A 13089-nucleotide genomic window follows, 5' to 3' on the forward strand; every position below is an offset into this window, starting at 1 on the left:
ATTTAGGGTGTCAGTCTAGTTTACAGTGATCTTCTTAAACTTCCTCCTCATCTATGAGGTGGTTCTCCAACAGCTGAGTTTGTACCGTGTGACTTCATCCCCTCTGGTTGGATCAAGATAGACACCTCACCCAAACTGTGCTAATCAGATTTTCCACACCAGGGAATTTGGAATTGTGACTAAGAGGTTTTATTCTCATTCTGGGATCTGCTTTTGGCTGGAGGATATGTAGAAACTTGGTGACATGATATCGCCATCTTCTGCCATATGGATCAAGAATCAGGGAAAGCCAGGCTCTAGGGAGAGAGTAAGTTAAATAAAACAAAACCAAAACAAAACAGAGAGGAGAGAGGGAGACTATATCCCTGAGTTCTTCATAGCTCCCACTTTCTGTTTCCAGACTCCTTCTAAAGCCTGGGCACATTCTTGCCCTTAGATTTCAGGAGACACTTTTGAATCCTTGATATAAACCCATCTTTTGTTGCTTACACTGGATAATGTATGTTAAGCTATTTTGCTCTCATTACAGAAGCCAACTTGAGCTGACTTAAGCAAAAAGAGGAAAATTAGTGGAAGGAAGGTGCTGGAGCATCTCATGAGATTCAGGAGGTTTGAATGGCCCAGTTTCAAGAGGTGCCAAAATGAGGGAAGCTCTGAGTACTTCAGTCACAGACTGGGAAGCCAACTTCCTTCTGGCATGCGAACATTAAGATGCCTCAGTGTTGGGTCTCTCAGTTCACAACTCCAAATTCCTGGAGTAGAGGGAATCTCGTTAACCCATGGTGAGTCAGTGATGGCTATGGGGTAGCTTCAGGCAGCAGAAATATAGCCGCTGAGAGAGTTTAAACATGAGGACAGGATGTGCCACTCACCAAGAACTAAGAGTGGGCACTTAAGTGGTGTTCTGAGACCTGATCCTAATGCATGTGTATGTGCGTGTGTGGGAGTGGGGGCGGTATTCCCCACACACCAGCAAACAGTCCTCGGACTCCGGTAGGGTACCCAAGAATTCAACTCAATTCTGATACTATCTACCTGGAGATAGATAGCATCAGATTCCACAGGTTAAGAATTCAGTCCTACAAGACTGCCCTCCCTGCCCCCACACACACTTCAGATGCCAGCCCTAAGCCCAGGCTCTTACCTGTGCTTCTGACCAACTGGCTGTAAATCAGAGGTTCCCACAAACCCCTTCTTGGGTTCAATTAATTTGTTAGAATGGCTTACAGAATTCAGAGAAACATGTTATTAGATCACTTGTTAATTGTAAAAGGCTGTAACTCAGGAACAGCTAGATGAAAGAGAGGCATAGGGCAAGGTGTGGGGAAAGGGCGCAGAGCTTCCGTGCCTTCTCCGGGCACACCACCCTCCCTGCATCTCCACCAGTTCACCAACCAGGAAGCTCTTCCAACTCAGTCCTCCTGGGTGTTTCGGAGGCTTTGTTACACAGGCCTGATTAAATCATTGGCCTTTGGCAATTGATTCAACCTGCAGCCCCTCTCCCCTCCCTGGAGGTTGGGGGAGGACTGAAAGTTCCAACCCTCTAATCACAAGGTTGGTTCTCCTGGCAAGCAGCTCCTATCCTTAGGTGCTTCTAAAAGTCATCTCACTCACATAACAAAAGACATCTTTGTCACTCTCAACACTCAGGAAGTTCCAAGGGTTTGGGGAGCTATGAGTCTAGAACTGTGGATGGAGACCACATATATATGAGAAATATGTTTTGACCATCTAAATGACCAAATATATATTTCCTTAAACATCGCAATATTGCAGCATTGATCAGCCAGCCCAAGTGTTACCAGTACAAAGTTCATGTGCTCAGTGCTTCGAAGGGCCAAAACTCAAAATGTCAGAGTTTGGATTAAGGAAAGATTCATTGATCAAGAAGATGCCAACTGAGAAGATATGGGCCATAGCAATTTCTCAAGTCCATCTTAAGTACAGAGGTTAGGCTTCTTTTATGTCAAAGGAAGGATAAATGGGAGAGGCTGCTTTTGTAAAAACTCAAGCCCCAAGCAGAATTCCTCTATTAGCTTGTCTAAAGCAGGAGGTATTAGCCTGAAGGCCATGGGAACAAAGCAGGCCTGAACAAGGTGGAGTCAGAGAGACGGGAGCATTTCACTCTGTTATGCAAGTGATGTACTGTACAAGCCGGTTTGTGTCTAGTGGATGTTGCAAGGTTTTATGCAAGAAGATAGCATGCTCAGATTACGTTTTAGAGGGGGAAGACTGTTGGGAAGATGGTGGGCAAAATCAGTTAGGACTCTTTATATGGCAAGAAATCTTAACAGAATCTAAGCTCATTAACACGAGGCCCACTAAGAACTTCTCTGTCTCCACCTCTAGGCTCTTCTTTTCTTGCTTCCATTTTGAGCAACACTCACCTATTTATATCATATGCTCTACTGTTTTGAAGAGGGTCCTTGGCTGGAAGCACATGAACCTTAATCAGGAAGTAGAGACGACAGTCAGTCTAATCAAGATAGCCTGGAAACCCCAGACCTAGACACAGAAGCTATACCAGGTCTCACGTGCTAGTGCTGGAGATGCTGGGCCTTTCCTGGCCATTGGTTTTCCATTAGGCTCCAAGGTTCTGCAGCTCTGGATTCCTAGCAGTACCTTGCTGGATTTAACCAGATCTCCACAGAGCCCAGTAGGATTGCCTAATGGCACCAGCAGAAGAGCTTACTCCAGTTCTCCTTCACTCAAGCCATGGCTGTTTGAATTAAATACTCAGTATCCAAGCTCTTAAAACAGGACATTTTATTTGAGGAACAATGATCAGGAAGAACACATGGTAGGCTTCCCATTCCCTTCCATGACTCTCCATCTAAGAGGAAGCCATTCTTCTGGACTAAACTGGCCTACTTGTGGGTACTTTGAACTATCAAACAGATAGGATATCAGGTGTTGTTCACTGGATTGGTCCTGTGTGTCTTGACGCTAATTGTTGTTTAAGAGAAGGAACAAGTTCCAGGATTGGGGCTGATCTGGTGGTGGGGGGTCGGGGGTGTCTTTATCTGGGAGTATGTGTACCCCACCACAATGGCTCTGTTATAAATTTCTGTAGGGAGTTCTTACTATTGAAGCTTCCCTTTTGGTACTAAAGATGAAAAGAGCCCAGTAATTGGTCAGTCCCCAGTTCCTAACAGCTTCTGGGGTGGAGTAGGTGTAGGGGACAACAAGCATTGGGGGGTGACTCTTGGGTAGATATAGCCCTTGTCCAGTTCTTTCTCTCTCTTTTATAAATCTCTTGAATGGTTTGGTCTTCAAAACGTTTCAATCTTTTTTATTTTACCAACAGAAAATTTGGGGGCATGAGAAAGAAATTTCCTTGTTCTTTCAGTTACTGTCTTGTTGGCTCTCTTTGTTACAGCAGCTTAACCTTCACTATGATTTTTTTCCTTTCTGAATGGAGAGACCAGGCTACCTATAGTACTCATTATAGCTGAAAAGTGTTGAGTGTACCAGGCACTGGATCAAATACATTACATGCACTGCCTCGCTTAATCTTCATAACAACTGTATGAATTAAGTACTATTACTGACCTATTTCTCACATGAGGAAACTGAGGCTTAAAAGGTCCTGAAACATGCTGAAAGTGATAGTCACTCCTTAACAAATATTGTCGGAGTGCCTGTGATGTGGCAGGCCCTATTTTAGTCTCTGGAGCTTACCATACTAAGTGTTGGACCTGAAATTCCAACACATATCCGATTCCAGCTCCTGCACACTTAGTTGATAGGCTCAGCTGCTTCCCCTGTGTGATTTGGCCTCTGGATGTTATGGAGGCTAGATACTTTGGTCCTTAATAGTAATGGCTTATGCTGAATCTATTTTCACATTCTAGCTCACAGCTTTGTAACACAGAGAAAAAATGTAAGTAAAGTTACTTACCCGTGATGCAAAAATTTCTCCCCTTTGATTCCCCCTTTGAGTAACTCCTATAACTTTGGAAAGAAAATCCTTTAGAAGCACAGAATTAGGAAAGACACACTGGGTTCGATTCAAGTTTCCACCGCTTCCGGCCGTGTGACTTAGAGCATTGGTTTTAAGGTATTGAAAAAATAAAAAAGAGACTATGAACTGACTTTAGAAAGTTGTATTAAGGGCTGAACAGACTAATAAATGCAAAGCTCCCAGCACTATGCCTGACATATAGTAAGGGAAAGATGAATGGCAGGTTTTATTAAGGAGAATGTGAATTGTAAAGAGGCCACTGGATTTTGCAATTAGGTTGATGATGAACAGTGAGAACAGTTTCAGTGGAGAGGTGGAGTGGAAGTCTGGCTGGAGATGAATGAGAGTTTGAGAAAGGGGCAACTTGGAGTGTAGACTACCTGCTCTTTTAAGAAATATGTTGGCTTAGGAAAGGTAGATGGGGAAGCTTGAAAAATGGCATAGGTAGGAGGATTTTTTTTTTTTAAAGAAGGAAAGTAAGCATGTTTGGCAGTTAAGCATTAAAGAGGTAGGGAAGAGTGAGACTTGAAATAAAAAAAAAAAAGGAGAGAGGAAAAGAATTGATGGAATAATGTCTGGGATCTCGTGCTTGAAGAACTGAAGCCTTAAAAAGAAATTGAACTTCTTTTTCTGAGGCAGACAAGGAGAAGAAGATGAGTGATGGTACAGGGTAATTTGAAAATAGAGGGGAGAGAAATTGAGGCAATGGTGGCCTGATAATTTCTATTATCTACGTGAAGCAGGAAGCGTTGGGGTAGTTAACCTCCAAGACAACCCCCAATCATCTCCTCTTCCTGTTTTCACAGCCTGTGTAGTTTTCTCCCACATTGTGCCAGGGTTGGACTGTATGACCAATAGCATATGGCAGAAGCTATGTGCTTTAGGTTGAATTGTGTCCTCCCAGGTTGAAGTCCTAACCTCCAATACTTCGTGATATGTTATTAAGAAAATAGGGTCTTTACAGAGGTAATTAAGTTAAAAAGAGTTCATTTGGGTGGGCCCTAATCCAATATGACTGGTGTCCTTATAAAAAGGGGAAATACGAACATGAATGCAGAGGCAGATGTGCAGAGGGAAGATGATAAAGACACACAGAAGATGGCCGTGTGACTGGAGGACTACATCTACAAGCCAGGAACACCAAGGATCGCTGGCAAGCACTGGAAACTAGGAAGGGGCAAGGAAGAATCCTCTTCTAGAGCTGTCAGAGGAAGCATGGCCTGCCGACACCTGGATTTGGGAGTTCTAGCTCCCAGAACAGTGATGTAATACATTCTTACTGTTTTAAGCCACCCAGTTTTTGGTACTTTGTGATAGCAGCCCTAGGAAACTAATATATTATGGTAGGTCATTTCCAAGATCAGTTTATAAAAAGACTGTAGCTTGCTTCTTGGGTTTTTTCTCTCATCATCTTTTTTTTTTTCAGGCGAGGCAACCCTTGGTTGACCTCACAGATTGTAAGGACCTTGTCAGCTTACAATCCCTTATTTTTTATTTTTTACGCCTACAGCACCTGGTCTTCCTAGGTGGTCTCCCATTCAAGTACTAACCAGGCCCGACCCTGCTTAGCTTCAGACAGGATCGGGCTCGTTCAGAGTGGCATGGGTGTAGACTCATCACTCTTTCTTGAGATAGTCAGCTGCCATTTCGTGAGGACATGCAGGCGCCCTATGAAGAGGCCCACATGGAAAGGAATTGAAGTCTTCAGCCAACAAGGAACTGAGGCCTGTCAATAGTCACATGAGTGAGCTTGGAAGGAGATGCCCTCAGTTGAGACTTTAGATGAGACTGAAGCCCCAGCCAACAGCTTGACTTCAGCTTTATGAGAGATTCTAAGCCAGAGCCACCCAGGCCATTCCTGAATTCCTGACTCACAGAAACTAAGAGATAATAAGTGTGTTTTTAAGCTGCTAAATTTTGGGGTAATTTGTTACACAGTAATAGATAACTAACAGCTGCTAACAATGAAGGAGAAATGGTTGCTCCAGAGAGGAGAAAAGCAGGGAATGGCTGCTGATATAGTGAGAAAGGGAGGAGTGAACCAAACAATGCAGGTCTGTTTGGAAAATATCATTGGGGCCCCAATTAGTGTGCCAGTTAAATGTTCAGACCCCTGGGAATCTGCATTTGGAATAGTGCCCAAATGATTCTTTTAAAGAACCATTGAATTAGAGGATAACTGAAAGTAGAGGTAAAAGTGGGACAAAAATAGTCCACGGCCATGCTACCCTGAACAAGCTCGATCCCATCTGATCTCAGAAGCTAAGCAGGGTCGGGTCTGGTTAATACTTGGATGGGAGACCACCCAAGAAGACCAGGTGCTTTAGGCGTTTAAAAAAAAAAAAAAATAAGGGATTGTAAGCTGACAAGGTCCTTGCAGAATGTGAGGTCAATCAACCAAGGGTTGCCTCGCCTAATAAAAGAAAAAAAAAGTGAGACAAAAATAGCAGCTAAAGCTAGAATTTAAATTGGGCATCAATTCATAGCTCAAACGGACATCAAATCAGCACTATGCTATGTACCTTAGACGTTTAAAAAAAAAAAAAAATAAGAGATTGTGAGCTGACAAGGTCCTTGCAGAATGTGAGGTCAATCAACCAAGGGTTGCCTCGCCTAATAAAAGAAAAAAAAAGTGGGACAAAAATAGCAGCTAAAGCTAGAATTTAAATTGGGCATCAATTCATAGCTCAAACGGACATCAAATCAGCACTATGCTATGTACCTATAAAGAATTTCTAAGTTTTTAAAACAAATTCTGAATTAGTGGGAATGACTTTCTATTTCCGCCTAAGAAAATGCTCTCAGGAGCCCTTATGTTAACCTCCTTTGCCCCTTCTCTCTAAAGATATGGCCCCATTTCTCCTTCAGTTCATTCCCTACATAGAGATGTCCTGCCTATTCTAATTCCTACCTCACCCCAAACTTCTCTGGCCTTCGTGGTCAGGACTCTGGAACTCAGCAGAAGGGCTTCCTGTTTCTAGGTCACCCTAATGCACAGAAAGGTATTACATGAAGGTCATGCTATAAGCTTTTGTGAGTAGGGCTTTGGCAGGAAAATCAGAAAGTAGGATGCTTTGGGCAGAATAGATTCTCCTAAGCCTCAGTTTCCTCATTTAAAAAATGCTGTAACACCTACATGGAAGAGTTGATGTGAGGACTGAGATGATCTGTGTGATGTCTTTAGCAAGTTCCAGGCACATAACAGTGGTTCAAGAGATGGCAGCTGTTAATATTAAGAAGGATAGTAAGGATGATATGCTTAGGTACCCTGAATTTAAATTTACTTTGATGTTAGAATGATTTGTGTTGCGAATCTGCTTCCCAGTAGGGCTCCAGCCATTACAGTTCGACGTGAGTATTGGAGGAGGGAACATGGAGCCAGATGACAGATTTTATGGAGAACAAATATGTGAGTTCCTAGACCTAGGTCAGCACCTCAAATACTGGCTGCATATTAGAATTACCTGCAGCCCTTACTAACAAACAAGGAGGGCTCCACCCCAGACCAATTAAACCAGAATTTCTGCCAGTAGGGCCCCAGGCAAGTGTTATAAAAACTTCCTGGGTGATTTTGGTGTATAGCTAGTATTTAGAAACACTGATATAGGAACTAAAATCACAGTAGTGGGTTCACAGGTATTTTAATTATTGCTCACTAAATTAAACAACTACAAAAAATCAGGAGTAGAAATAGGAAGAAGTCATATAGGTATGTAGGGGTGAATCCGAGCCAAGACTGAACATTTAAAAAAAAATATACAATTCCAAGAGAGGCTAAGGATACTTATTCTTTTGAAAGATCTTTAGAACTATTAGCTAGAATCAAGGAAGCAACAGTTTTTTCTTAGCGTTGGGAGTTTTGAATAGGAATTTTAAAGCATCTGGTGAGATTTAGGACATTTTCAGAGAAGCAAAATAGCTGGTCAAAATGAGTATTTTCCCTAGGCATGTAGTTGTGTCATGTTAAGTGGAAAAACAGATACAAATCTGAGTATGCACTTTGAGCATAAATATATTAAAACAAAGAAACATGGAAAATGCCCATGATTAAGTTTCATGAATAAGAAAACTCATGATACTAAATTCAATATATGAGGATGATTCATATTTTGAAAATGCAATTGTGCTTGTAGAAAAATATGAAAGGGAAATTATTTAAAAAGCCAAATAGTTATTCCTCAGGGAATAAGGTTGGCCTTTTACATTCTCATATCTAAGTTTTTAAAAATGATGATGTATTTTGAATTGAAAAACATATATTAAACACTCAGGACAAAAACCACAAGAAGGAAATAGAGCAAAATATAATCATGTGGATTTGGTGAGATGAGATCATGAGTGTTCTCATCTTTGAAATATTTTTCCTGTTGAACATTTTTGATATAAGAATTATGTTTTATACTTAGAATAAAATAAACTCTATTTAGAACTAAAGATCAAATCCTGCCTCCTTGTTATTTTATTATCTGACAAAGGGAGTTGGATGAAGCATTCACAGAATAGTTTAGGATCTAGGAAGCGATTAGTTCAGGGGTTTGCAAATATTTTCTGTAAAGTGCCAGAAAGTTAATATTTTAGTTTTTGTGGGTCTCTTTTGCAACTCCTCAGCCTTGCTTTTGTCACAGGACAATAGCTATAGACCATAATTAAATGAAAAGGATTGGCTGTTTTCAAAAAAACTTTAATGATGGATAATGACTTTTGAATTTCATATACTTTTGATTCGCCCCCAGCCCCTACCCATTTAAAAATGTAAAACCATCTTCAGGGTGTACAAAGACAGCTGTCAGGCTGGATTAGGCCCACAGGTTGTAATTTGTTGACCCCTAAGTTAGATGAAATCAAGAATGGGATGAATGAAACATTCCACAGTTATGCTCAAAGTCCCCAAAAGACATGGCCAATAAATTTTGTATTTATTTTAATCTGTGATTTCTCTATATTTTTTTTCCTTTACTAAAGATTTGCCCCTCAGTTAGATGTCTTAGGAAAAGGATGCCAAGCCATTTTATTGAAACATTCCTATAGGAAGTGAATGACCTGAATAAAATGCTAATGTAAATTTAGGTCTACGGATATTGAGTCTTTTCTGTGCTAGGCATTTCTGGAAAACAAAAACATGAATAACACATCTTTATTATAAGTTAGTGAGAAGGGCTTATAGGGGCATACCAGAATATTATAGGATAACATAGGAGGGAGAGTAATTCTGCACATGGAAGATGAGTTTGTGTTTACTGGAGAAATAATGTTAAACAATCTGGTAGGGAAACTTATTAGGGATTGTCATAGAAAAAAACAATATTGCAACAGAAGTAGTTTAAAATACAGTAGATCAGGTCACTAGGCAATACTAATGAAAAATTACCTTTGTGGAAATCATAAACTTTTTAACAGTAAATAAATTAACAGAAAAGGCTTTATAAAAAATCAGACTTGAAGAAAATCATAACACCATGGGCTGAAGGCAGCAACTTTTCTGATGGTGTACAGCAGCATTATTCCCGTTTTTTCACCCCTAGAAAACCTTTTCTATATTGCTTTCTCTCATTGCAGCAAAAATAATGTTTACTCAATAAATTGCATAGAAGAAAACATAGGCACTAAACTCATGGACCTTGGACTTCAAGAGGATTTTATGAATTTGACCTCAAAGGCAATGGGGGTAAAAGCAAAAATAAATGAATGAGACTACATCAAACTAAAATGCTGCTGTACAGCAAAGGAAACCGTCAACAAGGTAAAGAGACATCCATCTGAATGGGGAAATATATTTGCAAGAAACATCTGATAAGAGCTTAATATCCAAAATATACAAAGAATTCATACAACTCAATAACAACAAAAAATCCAATTAAAAAATGGGCAGAGGACCTGAATAAACATTTCTCCCAAGAAGACATACAAATGGCCAACAAACATATGAAAAGATGCTCAACATCGCTAGCTATTAGGAAAAGTGCAAATCAAAACCACAATGAGATGTCATTTCACACCTGTTAGAATTGCTATAATCAACAGGACAAGTAATAACAAATGTTGGAGAGGATGCAGAGAAAAAGGAACCCTCATACACTGCTGGTGGGACTGCAAATTGGTACATCCACTATGCAAAATAGTATGGAGGTTCCTCAAATATCTAAGAATTGATCTACCATATGATTCAGCAATCCCTCTACTGGGTTTTTACCCCCAAAGACTTAAAAACCCATATCTGAAAAGATATTTGCACACCGATGTTCACGGCGGACAGGACATGGAAGCAACCGAAGTGTCGTACCATAGATGATTGGCTAAAGAAGCCGTGGTACATATATACAATGGAATATTACTCAGCCATAAGAAGAGATGAAATACAGCCATTTGTGACATGGATGGACCTCGAGATAATCATGGTAAGCAAAACAAGCCAGACAGAAAAAGTTACAAATCACATGATATCACTTATATATGGGATATAAACCTAAAAGCAACAAACAAACAGAGACTTATGGACATGGATAATAGACTAGTGGTTACCAGAGGGTGGGGGCTGGGGGGAGGAGGGAGGTAGATGGGGTAAAAGTGGTCTAATATGTGGTGACAGAAAAAAATCTAACTACGGGAAGTGAACACACAATGTAATATATATATATATGCCTTACTGTTGAATTGTACACTTGAAACTTACTGGATTTTGTTAAACAATGTCACCAAAAAAATAAATTAATAAAAAAAATTCAGAATTCAAAGACTAATGTCATCATTACTTGTGACAATGGTCCCCACTTTCTAGAATTCATGACTATTGAATGTTGGCCCTATTTGCTTTATCTTCTTTTAATAAAAGAAATAAAACATTACAAATGTTTAGTGAGTGAAACCACAAGCAGTGCTTTAGTCAACACAAAATGTAGAAAATAACCGGAAGACCAGTTGTCAAAACGCTATGTAGAAAGCAAACAAATTTAAAAAGTACTGGCTTGGGACAATTTGTGCATTGTGAAATGCCTGTGTTTATCAGGCTAACAGCTAAAAATAAGTTTTCTTTTAACGCAACCAATATATATCTTCTTTTAAATCCATCCTTAATTCTCTACACAATAGACAACTAACTGCACAATTTTGCTGTGGACTTGCTGAGGCTCTTTAATAAACATGAAAATGCATGAAATACAAACTACCCAAGTTCTGAAACCAGAGCTCCTAAATGCCCGGGAGGTAAGAGAAGGTCATAGTAAGGGCCAGGAGCTCCTCTCCTTCTTGAACTACTTTATTTCTGTGTAACTCTAGTTAAAAGAAGCAACTCTAGATTCTGGGCATCTCTTAAAAATAGGGTGTCTAGGGTTCCACTTAAAAGAATTAAATAAAAGAAAATTTCATCTTTAAGCCTAAATTTCTAAGCCTGACAATCTCACTGGGAAAATGTGGAGTTAAAATATGCAGTGGGTTGTATTTCACGCCCAATTTAGAAACATAACATTGTTTCTGAAGGATGGTAGACTTTCAGAAACCTGAATAGGGAAGGTCAACCAAATATCGTTGAGACTTAAAAGTAGCTTGACACCTTCTAGCCAGTTCAGTTCTAGTGTAGTGGAAATGCAGAAATCTGCATTCTGGACTCAATTCAAGATGGCCTTAGCTGCACTCCCAATTTCAATATTTAATCATGCAAAAAACCTTCCATTTAAAAAAATACTGCAGTTCCTTAGTGTTCTTACTATAACTAAACCACCAGTCCGTGGTATGGGTAGAATATTCAATGCTCAACAAGGAGAGTCCTCTAACGTGCAACTTTAAATCGCAAGCAACAAGAGGGTCGGAGATGGCCAGATATTTTTGCAAAGCTGAGTTTCTTTTACCCAGTACTCTTTGGGGCATCTTTAAAAAATTTAGATAAAAAAGAAATGTAATTTGTCTTAGGGTATCTTTTTGCGAGCGATAGCGATGAACCGAACTTTAGGGCATAGGTGAAGCGAACTTCATCTACAGCTGAACCTCCAGGACCGGGGACGGGACAGCCGCGCCCAGGCCAGTTCCCGCCCCTCGGCCCCGCCCACCGCGGGCGATGGTCGCTCGAGCGGTCACGGTGAAAAGGCCCCCCGCCCCACGGACACTTGCATCCTCAGATCCAAGGGGGCGGTGCCATGGGCGGTCCCGGAAGTGACGCAAAGGCGCGCCCTCCATTTTGTGCAACGCCGGATCAGCTAAGTGCGTCAGTTGTGGACAGACGTAGGCGAGTTGTGTCCTGGTCTGCGGGGAGGTAGAGGACTCCGTCGCAGACTACGGACCTCTCTTGGGTCTCAGCTGCCAAAGATCCTGTCCGGTAGGTGAGTGACTCACTTTGAGGGAATGGCTTCTCGGATCGAGGCTTCTTCATGGCCACTCAGATCGCGAGTGGCCAGGGCTGCTCTCTTTGCGGAGGACGGCGTCCAATGAGCGCAGTTTACTCGAGGTGGGCGCTGGGGCACGTCTCCCTTTGGGTGTTGTGAAGGTGGAAGGGCGGTCGTGGTTATGGTCGTTTTTCCACAGGGGTTGTGCACCTCTCCCGGCCTATTCACTAGCCGAACCCCTCGAGTGGTGGGCCGAGAGCTTTGCTCGGGGTGTGGTTCGGGCTTTCTGCGGGCGGGTACCGTGACTCCGGAACAGGGGAGTCGGGGGAGGGGGAAGGGAGTTTGGCTCGCGCGGCTCTCCCCTCGGCTGGCTCCACCGCCGCCATTTTGTGGCTGCCTAGCGTCCGCCCGTGGCCGTCTGCGCAGGCGCGGCCGTGGCGTCGCGAGAATCCGGCTTCCACCCGCTGTGACGCTCCTGGGAGGCGGCGAAGCGCTCGGCCCGTCGCCATTGGGCTGGCCTTGCGGAGGGCGGGGCCGGCTCCACCCGCACTTCTCGGCCTTTCCTAACTGCGGCAGATGGGAGGGGGCCAGAAGAGCCGGGGAGAGTGAGGCTGCGCAGTTCCAGAGGCGGCAGTGGGCGTTGCGGTTGCTGCGTTCTGGGCCCAGGGAAGGATCGTGTTGGGAGCCGAGTTTTAATTTTGTCTGCAAGGGACCTGGCCTAATAAGAGGCACTCTTGGCAATCTTGTTTATAACATCACCCGGTAAACATTTTATTTTATGTCGTTTATGTTTTTGACCCCTTGACCAGGCAT

At 42.1% G+C, this 13089-nt stretch overlaps 1 protein-coding gene and 1 pseudogene across 4 annotated transcripts in view; both read left to right on the forward strand.

Annotated features, from left to right (window-relative positions):
• Positions 1–6175: 6175 nt before the first annotated feature.
• LOC112482485 lies at positions 6176–6294 on the forward strand (annotated as a pseudogene).
• A 5813-nt stretch (positions 6295–12107) lies between these two features.
• The window catches only part of SRSF5 (serine and arginine rich splicing factor 5), a 4911-nt gene continuing 3929 nt past the window's right edge, over positions 12108–13089 (forward strand). The window contains exon 1 of one of the 4 annotated variants that reach the window (XM_015591963.2): positions 12108–12273. The gene's annotated coding sequence lies outside the window, so the exon portion shown is untranslated. Of the gene's footprint in view, positions 12399–12632; positions 13039–13089 lie in introns of those variants that run through there. The other 3 variants (XM_006915163.3, XM_006915162.3, XM_006915164.3) reach the window with 3 other exon arrangements.

This window comes from Pteropus alecto, unplaced genomic scaffold, assembly GCF_000325575.1.
Source record: "Pteropus alecto unplaced genomic scaffold, ASM32557v1 scaffold276, whole genome shotgun sequence".
NCBI lineage: Eukaryota > Metazoa > Chordata > Mammalia > Chiroptera > Pteropodidae > Pteropus > Pteropus alecto.